General features: G+C 49.5%; 1 long non-coding RNA gene across 1 annotated transcript; it reads left to right on the top strand.

The window, feature by feature from the left end:
• The first annotated feature begins 10,280 nt into the window (after positions 1-10,280).
• On the top strand, positions 10,281-14,871 carry LOC131486975 (uncharacterized). Its single transcript, XR_009249548.1, has 3 exons — positions 10,281-10,327; positions 14,075-14,170; positions 14,330-14,871. It is a non-coding gene; the product is annotated as an uncharacterized LOC131486975 (long non-coding RNA).
• The last annotated feature ends 1,955 nt before the right edge of the window (positions 14,872-16,826 follow it).

The raw sequence follows: 16,826 nt of genomic DNA, 5'->3' as shown, positions 1-16,826 counted from the left end.
GCTCGAACTCACGGACCGCGAGACCGTGACCTGGCTGAAGTCGGACGCTTAACCGACTGCGCCACCCAGGCGCCCCATAGAATTCACCATTTTAATCACCGAGAGCATATAGTTCAGGGGGTTTCACCGAACCTTAGCGTATTCACAAGATTGTGCAACCATCACCGCCATCTAATTCCAGAATATTTTAGTCTCCCCGTAAAGAAACTCCAGAGGACATTAAATCTGAAAGGCAAACCGGAAGGCTGGAAGGGACAGGGCTTAAGGTGACACAGCTGGGTATGCAGAGCTTCCTAAGTGAGAAGCAGGTGTGCAGAAGATGATGACGGGGGGCAGAACGTCCTAACCCCAAATGTGGCCCTCTGCACACTGGATGTTTCAAGCGGAAGGAACTTGAGAGATGGCAGGTAGAGGAGGGGTTTTCTGACTTTCTTCTGAAGCAGACTGTAAGGTCCTCCCGCGAGAGGCTCCCTTCCCATACTCAGGGGAAAGGAACGTCCCTGTCTCCGAAGACCGATGGACGCCAAAAGGAATCTGAGTGAACAGACCTCCCTGTTTTCCCTAGTTTACTACTCTTCGCTCGTACCGCTTTTTGTATGATCACACTTTTCCATGACTCTCCAGTCTTCATCTAACCTACCACAAACACTTAGGTTTAACTGCCCCCAAAACAAAAAACAAAAAAAACCACACCATACTCTACCAGTCATTCTCCATTTTCCACCCACCCACCCCCCAACCCCCGGCAACCATTAATGTGCTTTCCAGCGCTGTGGATTTGCCTCTTCTGGCCATTTTGTATAAACGTACGCATATAATATTTGGCCTTTCTTTGGCGTCTTCCACTTAGCATCATGTTGTAACACAAATCAGGACTTCATTCCTTTTTACGGCCGCATAATACTCCATTGTGTAAGTTAACCATATCTTGTTCACACATTCATCAGTGGGACCTTCGGGCTGCTTCTGCTTTTTGGCTGTTATGAATAATCGTTCTACCAGCATTTGTGTACGCGTTTTTCTGTATATGCTTTCAGTTACATCAAGGAGGGGAATTGCTAGACGATAATGGTGACACTATGTTCAACTTTTGGGAGAATTTCCAAGCTGTTTTCCAAAGTGACAACTCATATTCTCGCCAGTGACACACAAGAGTTCCAACTTTCCACATCCCTCTCAGTACTCGTTATTGTCCTCCCCCTGTCTTGGTCGTCTTGGTTCCCCTGGCAGGGGGTATTTTCTTGACGTTGGTGATTCTTTGAATGAAATAGTTAAAGCATTTGGGCTTTGATGATAGAGCTCTAAGTCTGGGTTTGCTCTGCCATGCAGGGTACTAAGGCAGATATATATCTGGAGTAAGTTTTTGGTTTCTTTTTTAACTTCTTGACCCTCAATTTTCTCATCTGTTAAATGGGAATAATAGGGTTGTTGCACTAATTATATGAGACAATGCATGTCAAACCCTCAGTATAATGCCTGTAAAGCGCCTTGATAAATGAAAGCAGTCATTATTACTGTCTATCTTTCTTTGCCTCCACGGCTAGACCTCAGGTTAATGGGTCATTACGTTGGTTATTTGACCAGGTAACAACTATGTACGGAGAGTCCATCATGTGCCAGGCACTGTTTTAGGAGCTAGGATTATGGCGCTCAACGAGGAAGAGGCCCCACAAGTAGGAAGCTAATATTCTACTAGGGCAAGGGCCATGATAAATATGGAAATTCAAAACTAAAGGAGCTAATCATAGAGCCTTGACAAAATAAAATAGGGTAATGCCATAGTGAGCAGGGTGAGGGTTAGCAGATGCGGCCAGGGCAAGGCCCTCAGAGGAGGTACATTCCAGTTAAGACGCAACTGGAGAGGGGCGCCTGGGTGGCTCAGTCGGTTGAGCGTCCGACTTCAGCTCGGGTCACGATCTCACGGTTCATGGGTTCAAGTCCCGTGTCAGGCTCTGTGCTGACAGCTCAGAGCCTGGAGCCTGCTTCCGACCCTGTGTCTCCCTCTTTCTCTCTCTCTGCCCCTCCCCTACTTTCTCTCTCAAAAATAAATAAACATTAAAAAAATTTTTTAAAAAGAGTAAAAGACCTGACTGGAGATGGAGATGGGGAGGCAGCCACAGAGAGGTGTAGGGAAGAGAGTTCACTCAACAGACCCTCCAACACAGAATCCCTGTGACAGGAGCAGCTGGGAGAGGCTGAGGGGCTGAACAAAGGGAGGGGGAGAGAAGGGGATGGCAAGCCTGAGACCCCAAGAAGACACAGGAGCCGAAGAGCTGCCCAGGCACCGTGCTGGTGACAGCACCGTGCCGATGGTGGGGCCCCAGAGAAGGACGTCAGTGAAACTGGGCCAGACCCTGAGTGTGATACGGGGCAGGAGTTCTGGGGACTGAATGTTCTCCGCGGTTGGCAGGAGCAGAGGAAGTCTCACTGGAGAGCGTCAGCGTGGCATGATCCCTCCCCGCAAGCCCCTGTCACTCACTCCTGGGAAGGCCTGTCCTCGTTTGGATTTCTTAATATCGGACACAGAGCACTCGGTCACACATCCGCTGCTGGCGTATCCACAATGGAACAGTGTGTATGATGTAGGTGCTGGCACTTTGAACAGTTGGGAGGAGAAAACCTGGACTCTCTCTCCCTCTCAGGGAACATTCTGGGTGGGCCTGGTGGGTTCGAACACTCGTCCTGTGACACCACAACATCCAAACACAAGCACCGAGGTGGCATCATAGAAAGCCCAACTTGCATCCCGTGAGCCGGCCTGAGTGCTGCCCTTGACCTCTCTGTGGCAGTGCCCGTGGCAGTGGAGGAGTCAGGAGCACTCGTGTGCCACTCGGGGAAAGGATTTCAGACTGGCGCTCGTGTGTTTGTGCTCTGTGCTCTCACACTTTCCAGCTCTCTGGCCCTGAGACAGCACCTATGACACGGCAGCAGCAAGCCCGTGGCACGGAGAGAGCTGATCAGGGAGCCTGGTGCTCAGGAAGCCCTCAATAAGCTCGCTTATTGTCATTTATTATTATTATGTTTACCTACTCCTGCCGCAACGGTTTTAAGAGCCTCCGGTTATGAAGGGTCGCCATGCTTTGAAAAGGATATGAAGAGGTTGAAGGTTATCCCAAGAAGGGCGATGATTAAAATGGTAAGAATTTGGGGGCACCTGGGTGGCTCCATTGGTTAAGCGTCCGACTTCGTGTCAGGTCATGATCTGACGGTTGGTGGCTTCGAGCCCCGCGTAGGGCTCTGTGCTGACAGCTCGGAGCCTGGAACTTGGTTCAGATTCTGTGTCTCTCTCTCTCTGTGCCCCTCCCCTGCTTGCGCTTGGTCTCTCTTTCTCTCTCAAAAATAAATCAACGTTAAAAAAAATAACAAAAATAAAATGATAAGAATTTGAAGATTTGAAGAAAAAGTTGGCATGGGAAGGGTGAGATTATATGAAAGAGTGTTATTAAGCAGTATTCAAGCATGAAAACTGAAGAGTTACAAGATGGGGAGGGGGACAAAACCAATATTTTCTTGGTGTAACCCACCATATGCTAAATCCCAGACCAGGGTCTTTCCATTTATTATTGCATTTAATCCCTATTGCAACCCTCTGAAATTGCTGTTGTTGTTGTTATCCCCATTTTACAGATAAGGAAACTGAGGCTGGGAGGCCAAAGGCAAACACTAAGTGATGTGCTGGTGTCTGACTCTGATCCCAATGGTCCTTTCTCTATAACCTAAACCAGGAAAGCCCCAGCTAAACCTATCTCATTATTCTGGAGATTACGAGCTCCACAGATCCCAGTATAATTCCCCAAATGTTACGGTTGCACACTGGTAGTTCTCATGGAGCAACTAATCCAGCCCAGAGAGGCAGATGTGTGACCATGTAGGTGGAATATTGAAATGAGAAAGTCTCTTTGTGTAGCAAGAACGTGCTTCTGGCAATGTGCAGAGGAAGTGGATTCCTTCTCCTAGGGCTGAGAAAGTCCTTAGGGAGGGGAGAAGAAAGTCAGAGGCCTTTTCCAGGGGAGGAGTTTCTCCCCCCTGGAGATGAGGCTCTCCGGGGTTCTCTGGTGGAAAGGCATGGGAAGGGCATCCTTTTCAGCTGGGGCTAAGGAAGCCACAGTATGGAGGTGGGAAGCCATGTGGTTCATTCAGGAAAAGACTTAGGCCACCTGGACAGAAGCATGGAACAGGGTTCCCAGGGGCAGAGGAGCTGGAGAAGGAGAGTGACACCTGAAGGTGACGTGCTTTGCAGGATAAGCTATGGACTTTAGATCCTGTCCTGTAGGCAGTGGGGCTTCCCAGTAGGTGAACAGCTTGATCGTATCTATGCTTTAGGACATCACCTCTGGCGACTGTGTAAAGGATTCAGCAGGGAAAGAGTGAAGCCATAAAAGTCAGGTTCTTCTAATTTACTTTGCAGTATGCTTGCCTTTGGACCCCATAGGGCCCTTTTGGTAGACAGGAAAGGGGACATTTCAAGGAAGCCGCTGAATCTGGTCTTTTAAAGAGCTCCCGCTCTGTGCCATCTGACCTGGTCTTCTCGGATGCCTGATCAGGAAACCTGCTGTGGTAATGGCGGCACCACCAGCCGTCATTTCCACTGCACTGAAAAGTAAGGAAGGCTTTCCGAGTGTGTCATTTACTTTTGAAACAGTCTCTAGCTGAGATACCAGCATTTTCGAGGCAGAGAGAAGTGGTTGTCTCCAAAAGTTGAGAAGTCTCCAGAAAAAGGCAATAGTTCCCAAGACAGGCAGGGTGAGCAGCATGGTCTGGGGTATTGGAGGAGGCTCAGGCTTCATTCATTCATTTATTCATTCACAGCTGCTCATTGAATGCCTGTTTGTGTCAGGCCTCATGCTGTATACTGGACACGCCAAGGTGAAAAAGGTAAGGTTCCTACCCTCAACAAGGTCTTGGTCTAGTGTAGAAGATGGAAAAGTAAACAGAAAACTATGAAAAAAATGAGAAAGACGTAATAAGGGAAATTCTCAAGGATCACTTAGAAGCAACAGCTAGTTCAAACACTCAGGGAGGTAGAATAAATATCAGGGACCTTGTTGTAAAGATCTTATTTATGAGCATGATTCATGTGCCAGGTTCTGGGCTGGACATCAGCTGCATCATGGAGAATCAGTAGCCATATGATGAGGAGGTAAAGGGAATGATACGTGGAGCAGAGAGAAAGAGCATGACCCATCTTGGAACCTATAAATAGTAAGGCTCAGGATTGAATGAAAGAGATAAGGTTTAGGATAGAATAGGGAGAGAGGGAGCTGGAGAGGTGATAAGTGTGTAACTACAATGGGTCCTACATGCGATGCTGAAGGGTTGGAACAGTCATTAAACTATGGTAAGAAGGAGAGTGATGTGGCACCTGGCTACAGTGATATGGTCAGAGGTTCACATGATGTGATCCCGAGGTAAGATTAGAGCATGGTTCAGAAAATTATTTTGAACTTCAGTTAAGTGAAATTAACACAGAAGAAACAATTGAGTCTCTGAACAAAGGCAAGGGCAGTGGGGATGGAGTGGAGGGGACTTATGGGAGAGATACTTGGGAAGGAGAAAGAATTGGCAGGGCTTGGTGACCACTTGGAGTGAGAAGGATCAGGAGTAAGCCTCACGATGTTGGCTTGCCACCAGGTATATAAAAGAAAGTAGTAGATGGCTGGATTGGTCCAGAGACTGGAATTTTGTTGAGGAAAGCAAAATGACAAAGGAGAAGTGAAGATACTCAAAAGATGGTTATGAGACAGTATATTAGGTTTTCTAGACTGGACGGAGAAAGAAATGAAGGAGGAGGATTGATAGATGGCTGGAAACGGCGAGGCCACTGGCCAGAGGTCTTGGTAAAGTCAGACACTAGACGCAACAGGAGTGAAGGAGTTCGAGAAATGGAAAAATAGGAAACTGGTGGCATTGAGGATTATTGGAGGTTGGAGATGAAACCATTCCAGGGTGTGGCCATCAGTGCGAGTGGCTTGGGTGGAATGGACTAGGCTACTGGGCAGGTCGCCCTTATAGACAGAGCAGCCAGGATGATGGCAGGTCTTGGGATGGAGAGGACAGACCTTGAGCCAGGCACTATGGTCTTCATGAAGCAGGCGAACGACAGCTATAAAAGTGGGTAGAGAAGGGGTGTGGGCTTCTCAGGAGCAATGTTTCTACGAGGATCGAGAAGGTATGGTTTGGAAGCAGATCCAGGAAACTGCTAGGTTGCTTGTCTGGGTGGGACCTGGGCTTCCTCCAGAGGAGTGGGGAGAGAAGGGGCTTTGTCCAGTGGAGGCAAATGTTGGTGAAGCAGAGCCCTCTTGTAAGAGCAGGTTTCAATTCAAACCAGGAAGGGGTCAAGGTGAGAACACAGGGGGTTATGTACTGCAGTGTCGTGTTCCAGAGGCCCCAGAGGAGGAAGGGCAGGAGTCGAGGGAGAGGGTGCCCAAGTCGAGCAGTGCTTGTGACTGGTGCTGCCATTTTCAGTCATCCTGGTCTCTCCCCCTTCACCCCTGCAGCCAACTGGTAACCAAGGCCTGTTGATTCTGATTCATAAATAGCTCTGGGGTCTCTCCCCGGCCTTCCTTTGCCACCGCCAGAGCCCTAAACAAAACTCTCAGGGACCACTGCAATGGCTTCCTTTTGGGCCTCCCTGTCTCCTGCTTAGTTATGCCTCCCCACCCCCTCCCACTGCCCGCCCCCTCCGTCCTCCACGTAGCTGACCGAATGTTCTTTTTTGGTCCACAAATCTGATCCCGTTTTCCCACTACTCAACATTCCTCAATGGCCCCGCGATCGTTAACGAGACACCATCTGTCCCGTTTGTTTGGCTTCCAGAGTCCTTTGTAATCAGTCTCCCGCTGATCTGTCCCTGTGTCGTCTTCCACTGCTCCCCACCCCCCAACTCTATGCTCTAGTAATACTCAATTATTTATAGCGCTCAGAACGTGTTACTATGTCCTCTCACGTTTCCAGATTCTGCACGCTCCATTTCATCTGCCTACACGTTACTCTCATTTGCCACACCTCGCCCCTGCCAGGGCCCGCACCCGAATCCACTCACGTCCTTCTTCCTCTGTGAGTTCGTCCTTCACTCCCCTGGACAACCTAGGGGGTCCTTTCCTTAAACTCTATATACCTTGCACTCCCTATACCTTGCACATCACACCACGAAAGCAGGTGTGCAATTTTACTATACTGCATGTATGTGACCATTCATCTTCCTACTTGACAATACGCCCTCTTTAGAGAAAAACATTATCTTTTCAGAAAGACTTTTTTTTAAGAGCGGTTTTAGGCTCACAGCCAAATGGAGGGGAAGGCACAGGCATTTCCCACATATCCCCTTGTCCCCACACATGCACATCCTCCTCCGTTATCAATATCCTGCCCCAGAGTGGGACATTGTTAAAATCATTAAACTACACGGGCTTACCAATTAGCACCCAAAGTCTACAGATGGCCTTAGGGATCACTCTTGGTGTTGTACAATCTATGGCTTTGGACACGTGTGTAACGACGTACATCCTCCGTTATAGTACCATACAAAGTATTTTTACCGCCCAGAAAATCCTCTGTGCTCTGCCTATTCGTCCCTCTCTCCCGCTAATCCCTGGCAACCGCTGATCTTTTCACCGTCTCTGTAGTTTTTGCCTTTTCCAGAATGTCAGACTGTAATATAGTCTTTGCAGAGACATTGTCTTTTAAGGCTTACATCCAGTGCCTGTCGCATAACTTGGCACATAGTAGGGGTAAACGACCTACAGAATTAATGGTTGACTTAGTGTGTGTTTAGGGAAAGGACACTCGGTGATCTGAATGAAGCACGGTGTATATAATTAGGCTCTAAACTCCAAATAATTAGGCTCTAAACTCCAAATGCAGCTCTGCTCTTTTTTTTTCTTCCTTTAAATTTTTTTTACATTTATTTATTTATTTTTGAGAGACAGAGCACGAGGGGGGGAGGGGCAGAGAGAGAAGGAGACACAGAATCTGAACCAGGCTCCAGGTTCTGAGCTGACAGCACAGAGCCCAATGCGGGGCTCGAACTCACAAACCATGAGATATGACCTGAGCTAAAGGCAAGCACTCAACCGATTGAGCCACTCAGGCGTGCCATGTTCTGGGCTGTCTTGAAGCCAGTAGACTGTGTCTGATCCAGTTCATCTCCAGACCTCATCCCCAAGGCTAGCACATATATATATATTTTTTATATGAAGGGGACTCAACAGATATGGAACGAGGACATAGTCCCTGACCTCAAAAAGTCTATGGTAGACCGGTAGTCTAATGTTTCTGCAACATGCTATTCCACTCTCCTGCCTCTTCAGCAGTCACTAGGAAGGGTCTAAGGACTACAATCACTTGTTGATTCATCCATTTATTCAACAAGCACTGCATTCTGCTTTTTAACTGGAAGCTTTTGGAAGGGCAAGGCTATGGTTAGATGGCTGGTGCTGTACTGCACAGGCTGAGAATCCCATGGGAATAGACTCTTGTCCTCAAGGCATCCCATGCCTAAACCTTGGGGCTCCAGGGAGCCTTCCCTGCCCCTGCCTGGCTGACTATTCCAACTCCCCAGGCTTTCTCCCCTGCGAGCCTTGTTGTACTCCAGTCAGAACCAGACAGTTTGGCATTAATTGCTCTCTAATTGTTTCAAGTGTGCTATTTTTATCTCCGGAGGACTTTGCACTCTCCTTGCAAACCGCCTGGTCGTTTAGTTTCACATTGCCACTGTGCCCCCAGCGCCCGGTAAAAGCTTGCTGATTGATTTGCTATGAGGGGTAATTATTTCCGAGGCTGCCCTGGGATATGGATCTCTCCTGAAATTGTTGCTGCTTCTGCCCCCTGCAATGCCCTCCCACTCTCAGCACCTCCCACTGGCTGTTGCTTCCGTGGGTGTCTCTAGAACCTCCTCGGTTTCTCCTTCTCTCTGTCTACTCCCCCTTCTCTCTGTCTATGCCTCTGGGGTTCTCTTTCCACCAGTGCTCCTTTTGCATAAGGGCTCTCTTGGCCAGAGCTGTTATTCTTATCAGCTGCCTCACCATCTATTTTTATCTCTCCACGCAAAGTATTAAATACTTCTGGGACCTGCTAGGGTGAATGAAGCTTCCACTTTGAATTTCTGCATTTTCAGTTTTATTATCTCAAGACACAGTTAAAAGAAAGGGGTCTTGGGGGAAAGATGGAGCTGAGGTGAGGTCAAGTGGGAAGAGAGGCTTCTTTCTAGAAGGGCAAGCAGTGATTGCTGAGAGGAGGGCTAGAGAGGGGCAATCACCGAGGCTCCCAGCTCCTTGTTATTTAGTCTCAGAAAAAAAGACAGCAAGGCGGTAGGGACAGCATGGAGTTTTGCTTCCGAAGTGCATCTTAAGGTTCAGAGAAGCTCAGAAATTTTTCTGAGAATTGCCATCAGGGCTCTCCAGACTGTTTGAAACTTGCTTACCCTGACAGTAGACTGAATGAGATCTGTTACAGCTCTTGGGGCCTTAGAGAGGGTTTTGTCCCACCTCTTTCCAAGTGTGAGCTCTTGGGCAGAATCTGAGCCATTCAGATTTACGAGGCCACTACTTCCATTGAGGAGAGGAGCAGTGGTGATAACTATTTGGCAGATCAATCCAGCAATATTTATTTGCCGCCTAGAATGCTGGTACCAGAGCATCAGGGTTAAGAGGCTGGGCTTGGCTTCACGTTGACCTGGGTTTAAATCAGATGCAACATTTTCTGCAGGAGTTCAGGCAGGTTACTCAAACTCTCTGAACCTCAGGTTTTTCATAGATAAGTGCGCATAATAATACTTCACGGGATTATTATGAGGATTATTGAGTCAGGGAAAGCACTTAGTGGAATGCCTGGTGCATAGCAAGTGCTCATTTGAAGAGCTCATAATATTATTATCCCAAGGGCAACTATTACCTTCTTCCTAACCAGACTCCAACCCAGTGCTCACCCAAATCCTTTGGGAACCCTGGGCAAAGTCATCTACATGGTGAGACACTCAGGGGCCACATGAACAAGCCCCAAGTGACAAACATGAGGCACGTGGGGCGCTTTCCGTTGGCTGTGATTGTTAAACCGCTTCTCTTAAGAGACCAAAACCAGGACGCGGCCCCTCTACAAGCCGGACTTAAAACTGAGGACCCGGCTCCAAAGAGCACCAATGAGCTGCCTGAGTTGCCTGCCAATATCGACCCGTCAGGGCGAAGCCCTTCTGACCAATCAGGACGAAGCTCTACCAGGCAGGACCAGACGCTTCAAACCAATCAGGATGAAGCACCTTTTTTTTTTTTTTTTTCCTTTTCCTTATTGGCACTTTGGCCTGCGTGGGAGCCCGAGCTGTTGCTTCCTCTGTGTGAGTAGCGCCTCCTTTCTGTTTGTGGGTGCTCGTCTGACTCCTCTCTGTCGGTGCTGTGTCTCGAGCTGCCTCTCTGATAAAATTGTTCTCGGTGCTTTTGACTTTTGGGTCCTTGTCGGACTCGAGAACCCGACTCCGGTACCGACAGCGACCAATCTTGGGGACTTCGGCTGTGTGTTCCGTTGGGTAGGAGCATTTAGAAAGAACACAGGGTGACCGGAGCCCCTTGCAGAGCTGTCTTGGGTGGCGGGGACTCACTTGGCCTTTTCTGTGAATACAGTCCGACCCTCTTCAACAGAATATCCCTGCCATGAAATATATCCCCCTCCTTGCCAACCAGTGCGGTGATCCAGGTCATTTATCGCGTCTTTGGTGAGCAGGTAATGTAGGGCAGGTGTAAAAAGCAAATGATCTGAATATGGAAATCCCTGGATTCAAATGTTGCCTCCATTGTATATCGGTAGGCTAGTTGTCGAACATTGCTAAGAGAGCTTTGTTTCCTCGCGTCCAAAAGTGGGGTGGTAAGAATGCATGATTAACAGACCATGCATAAGAAACACTCAACACGGTTCCTAGCCCATAGGGCTTGTTCGGTAGATGGTGGTGCACGTTGTAGTTGAAGCGCGGTGGTGATCGATGATGTTGCTTCCTTCCTGGGACACCTGCTGCGTTTTACTCCTTTGCAAATGCCTGCCGCTCTCCTTCACACCTAGCACTTGAAGCTCAGTTCAGGCCGGCCTAGACTTGAACCTCAATTTGTCTGCAAACAACCTCAGAGCACTTTCAGGTTACTGTGCTTCATCAGTGAAGCTGGGCCCAGAAGCGGTCAAGAACCTGGCAAAGCTCCTTCTGGCTGACTTGGCACCACGAGGGGGGGGGGGGGGGGACCGTGTCAGACACTTCTTCCCCCGAAAGGCTGCAGAGGCTGCCTTTCACAATGCAGAGCAGACACCACACTCCCAGACAAGTTCCTAATTAACGACACATAATCAGTGCCTTTCAAATGTGCATATGTTATTCTCTGCCCAGCTAATTAAGTGCACTAAACATTTCGTGGTTAAAGATGGAGCCTGGGTTATCAGAAAAGCCCATTAGAACCAGCCCAGATTCAGAGCTCAGAAGATGGAAAAGTTCAAGGAGCGCCTGGGTGGCTCAGTCGGTTAAGAGTCAACTCGGTTTCGGGTCAGGTCATGATCTCACGGTTTCATGGGTTTGTGCTCCACATCCGGCTCTGCGCTGGCAGCTGGGAGCCTGCTTGGGATTTTCTGCTTCTCTCTCTGCCCTTCCCCCAGTCATGTTGTCTCTCAAAGTAAATAAACTTAAAAAGATGGAAAGATTCTGATCCAGGTTCCACTGAGCTGATAGTCTTTTTTAAAATTTATTCATTTATTTTGAGAGAGAGAGAGAGAAACAGGGGAGGGGAGGGACAGAGAGAGAATCCCAAGCAGGCTCTACTCTGCACAGAGAATAACATGGGGCTCAGTCTCATGAACCTCGAGATCATGACCTGAGCCCAAATCAAGAGTCAGGTGTTTGACCAACTGAGTCACCCAGGCACCCCTGAACTGAAGGAGCCTTTAACACAGCCCCTCACCCTCTCTAAGCCTCTCTGCAAGTAGGGCCACAGAGGCTTTCTACCTCTTAAGGCTGTTACAACTGAGGCAGTCACGATCATCCCTGGGGAAGTAGGGACCTACACTAAGGCACACAGTAATTACTCCTCGGCTTTGCTAGAACCTTGTTTTCTAGGCAGGAAGGGTGGTCAGCTTCACATGAAAGCGATGTGTGTTTGTGCCTTCTGGGGTGTGGGCTTTAGACATCATCTTGTGCGATCCTCACGACCATTCCTACCCACCAGAAAAGTAAAGTGCTTTCAAGGAGCTCCCAGGGGGCTCATCCAGATCATGAACGGCTGAGCCACAATGTGAATCCAGGTTGACCCAATCTTAAAAACCCAGAACTCATTCTTCTTGCTCCCTCATGCAAAATATCATCCTCCTTGGCTAGGTCCTCTCAGGTAGCTTCTCCCTCTTTTCCGGTTCCCTCTCTTCCCGCCCCTGTATCTCACCACCCCGCCCCGTTAAAATACACTCTCTTCCGTCACATCCGCCGAGGACCCCGCAGCGTCTCTTCTTCGGCGAGGTCTATCTAGTTAACCTGATGGAATATTCTTTGCGGGTTTGTGAGCCTAATGCAACCATCCTCCTCCCAGCCCCAGTAATTTAATTACTTGAATAGGAGCCTTCTGGAAAGAATGTGATACTCTGCAATCACACCAGAGATTACCCGCTTGCTCCACCCCTACCAGGAGTTGCCCTGAGCAACCACGCTTATGGAAGTTGCGTGATCATGGGAGCGAAGCCAGAAGGTTCACTGGGTGCACAATTTATGGAGATTAATATAGAACAGGGTGACAAGGTGAGGGGAACAGCCAGCAGAGATCGGGAGCTGATGCGGACAAAGGCAAGATGACAGAAGTTATAATGTGTTAGAGCCGGAGGGCTGGCTTTACTCGGACAGACCAGAGGGACCGGGGAACAACAGATGTCCCTTCTCTCGGAAAGCCTGCGTTCTCTCCTTTCCCTTGCTCTCCAAAGCCTTTCTGGTCACAGAGGCAGCGCTCGCAGTCATGAGTTGCAGGTGGTTGCGAAGCCGTCGTTTTTGATTTACCACCAGGTTCCAGGCATGGAAGGGGCAGCTGAGAGGGCCTCATCCAAATCAGTTGCACGAGGATGTTTATTCCACATTATTACACTCCGGAGTCGTCTTCCACGACTGCAGGGTAGATAGGGACTGGGAGGCACTGTGTTTGAGCACAGGGAGGGTGACCACCATCTAGGCTGCCCCTCGTTTGCGTTCTCTTTCCGTGCCTCTCCCCGCCCCCCACACCTCACGATGGAAATCAGGAGCAGGTGGACAGTGGTTCATTGTTGCTAGACCTGAGAGAGAGAGAGAGAGAGAGAGAGAGAGAGAGACTAACAGGGGAGGAGCAGAGAGAGAGACACACACACACACTCACAGAATCTGAAGCAGGCTCCAGGCTCTGAGCCATCGAGGCACAGAGCCCACGGCCAGGCTCGAACCCACAGACCTTGAGATCATGACCTGAGCCAAAGTTGGACACTTCACGGACTGAGCCATCTGGGTGCCCCACCTTTCTCATTTTCTTAGTCACCAACCTCTTGCTTTGTCGCTAGACCTCTTCCCTTCTAATCTCTCTCTCTCTCCCTCTCTCTCCCTCTCTCTCTCCCTCCCTTCCCCATCCCCCCACCCCGTTCCTGCACCTTTTTAGGCAGAACAATGTAGCTACCTCTTACCCCCTCTCAGCCATGTGCCAAGTCCTAAGGGATGTCTTTTCACAGCCCAAAATGACCCAGCAAGGTGCTTTGCTAAATCTGTTCTAATTTTTAATTTCGATTAATTACAATGAAATAAAATTCAAATTTCAGTTCTTCCGTGGCTCTAGCCACGTTTCAAGGGACTTCACAGCCACACGTGGCTAGTGGCTACTGTGTCGGGCAGTGGAGACAGCAAAAAGTTCCACTGGTCAGCACCACAGCTGAATGAAGACCGATCCCCCCGCCCCCATGAGATTGTGTCACTGGCCATCGGACTAACCCCTTTCCCTGCCTCGCTCGTTAAAGTTTACTGAGCACTTTCGCTGTGTGGGGTACTTTTCACGCATTTTGTGTCATCGTCCCAACAGTTCTTTAAAGTAGATAGCGTTTTCCGGATCACACACAGGAGGAGCCTGGATTTCTGACAGCCAGTGCAGCTGGTCCGTGTTCTTTCCGCTGCGCCAAAGCTCACGGGTAGTGATGGAAAGATAACACCGAGCAGGTAACTGGGGGGGCCAGACGGGGAGAGAAGAACAGGGGACGGCGTCGTCAACCACGTAGTATAGTCTTAATTAAGTTTTAGGTAGAATTTTGTCACCCTTAAGGGTTCAGTCCCCAAATGGGGTTACTGACCAGGAAGCTCAAAGGCTCTTTTTTCCAGGGGATGGAATCTGTACTTTGCTTTGATGGCTGCTATTCCTTGCGGCAGAAACCTGTGTGGAGGGACAGACCGGAGCCCTCTTTGGAGAGAAACCAGCAGCGATGGAAAACTGAGGTGGTGATAGAGCTAGCGATCCCTCCCCCACACCAGCTGCTCCCAATGCTTCCTTCTGTTCTTTGCTCCACAGAGCAGCCTTCCAGGTCAGAGCCACCCCCTCCTGCTTGGGAAAACCTGCGTTTCTGTAGGTTGAGCCCGGAGCTGACCCAGTTCCATCAGTTCCCCCCCGGGGGGAGGCCTGGGTTCGATGATGGCGCCATCTGCTGGCCCTTTCTCACGCTGCAGCCGCTGTTGTGTTCTTTCTCGGAATCCGGTGGTTCTCCAGGTTTGGTCCCTGGAATCACCTGTATCACCTGGCACTTGTTAGAGATGCAAATTCTGAGATTCTGCTCACTGAATCAAAAATTAGATTGAGTCCCAGCTGCTCGGGTTTTAACGAGCCCCTCGAGTGATCCTGTGGCACTTGGGAATCAGTGATTTAGGAGATCCAACACCGTTTGTTCGTTCCTCAAGTCAGCAATTATTATTCCCCCTTCTAGGCAAACATGACCAATGCCCGACCCCCTCCCCCAACACACACACGTGCTGTCGCTTCACATCTCTGTGCAGTAGGGAAGGGAAGCACTGTGATCACCCCACTTTCCAGACAAGGAGGAAGTGATAACAGCAGACTGACCCAGGACCACACACCTTGTAAATAGCAATGTTGGGTCCCATGCTCAGGTCTTTGCGTGTCAAAACCTGGGCTGTTCACCAAACCTCACATTACCAACTTTTCCATGAGTTGGGGGGCGGGGGGGTAGAGGAGGTGGGAGGGGAGAAACCTTCCCAAATCGTATACAACTGAAACTTGCCGCGCTGCCTGAACTTGCCAGCAACTTTCACATGGGGTTACGTATTCCTTTCCGAAGGCCAGCAGAGAGGCTAATTATCGCCCTGCTGTCACCTGCCACCTAGCCGGTCCCTCCCCATCTCTTCCATTGACCGCATAGGACCTTACTGGGTGGATTGTGGCAGGGAAAGCAGGGGAAGACTTAAATGCACTGCCTGGGTGCAGAGCTTCAGGGCCCACGGAAAGGCAGGAGTTTAACTAGACTGCTTAATTGGGGATGGAGAGGGAGAAACAATGGGACCCAACAGAAGCAGAAACATTGTGGAAGGAAGAAGAGGTAAGACCAGAAGGCAAACTCGGGCTCCTCTTTTACTGGTTAGCAGCCTCTGAAGCAGCCCTTCAAGCCCACGACAGGCTGTCCGTCCACAGCAAACGTTCATGGAGCACCTGTGACAAGCAGAGCATCACACGATCAGTCCCCTGCCTACAAGGGACACGCTTGTTGTGCAGCGGAGGAGATACAGGGCTTAAATGTGTACAGACACTCCGGGTTTAAGTGCTCTTGGCCATAAAAATATTTTAACAAATAGCAGTGTTTTTGGAATAACAACGGTAACATTTATTGAGCACTTAACCAAATGCTAGGCAGGGTTCCAGACCTGAGGCGACCAGGGTGGCCGAGGGAGAGTTACCACCACTGTAAAAAGTTCCACTTCTGGTCTTTAGCTTTGCAGGCCTGGGAACTGGATTTTGTTTAGTCTCCTCTCTGTTTATCTGGCTCATCGCTATCAGAGTCACAGGGAAATATATTCACCAGAACAGCAGTACGTCCATTTACAGCCCAGTCTACGACATTCGTGAGTCCGTTCATCTTCTTTCCTTATGAAAATCTATAGGCACGTCACTTGGTGGGCATGGGATCAAAGCAGGGGGCGTTAGGTGAAGGGATTGGGGAGTGTCAGAGAGAGAGAGAGAGCCTGGATGCTGTCTCATCTTTGGCCCTGGAAACACCTGGATGGCTCAGAAGACACCTAGATGCTCACATGAAGGCTCAGGGGACCCTCTGCCTGGATCAGGGCTGGAGACACACGAGCCCTGGTCTGGCTGCCCATCCTTTCTGCCTCCCTGCGGGATTGTAGCCAGGCTGCAATGCGGGTCATCTGATTTCAGCTTTAGTCTCAAGGTTCTCTGGTCCCTGTGGTTGGTGTTGTCTTGCCACACTCCCAGGATTATACCCACGACTGTCTGTCAAGGTAGTTTCACCAGCACATAAACTCAGCCTCGTGTATTCTGTACTGATACTTAAGTTGCTCTATCAGGAAGATGGCCTTTTCCTGACCACAACCCCCAGTGCCCAGGCTGCCCTCGGAACTGGCTGGCCATAAGACGGGCTAAGCATCTGCTCTCAGCCACCATTTCTCAGCCTCCCCTGTTCTCCCCCGTCTTTACCTTCAACACACACAGAGTCAGAGAGATCTGGAACAAAAACGCAGAGGGAGAGACTTTGAACCAGTCGGTGGCTTCTCTGTCTCTCCCAAGAGCTGTTTCTTCCTTATTCATCTTTGTATCCCCAGAAGCTAGAAGAGTTTCCAGTGCTGGTTACAGATT

The sequence above is a fragment of the Neofelis nebulosa genome, chromosome 10 (assembly GCF_028018385.1).
Source record: "Neofelis nebulosa isolate mNeoNeb1 chromosome 10, mNeoNeb1.pri, whole genome shotgun sequence".
NCBI lineage: Eukaryota > Metazoa > Chordata > Mammalia > Carnivora > Felidae > Neofelis > Neofelis nebulosa.
This window is presented reverse-complemented; position numbering and strand designations above follow the sequence as displayed.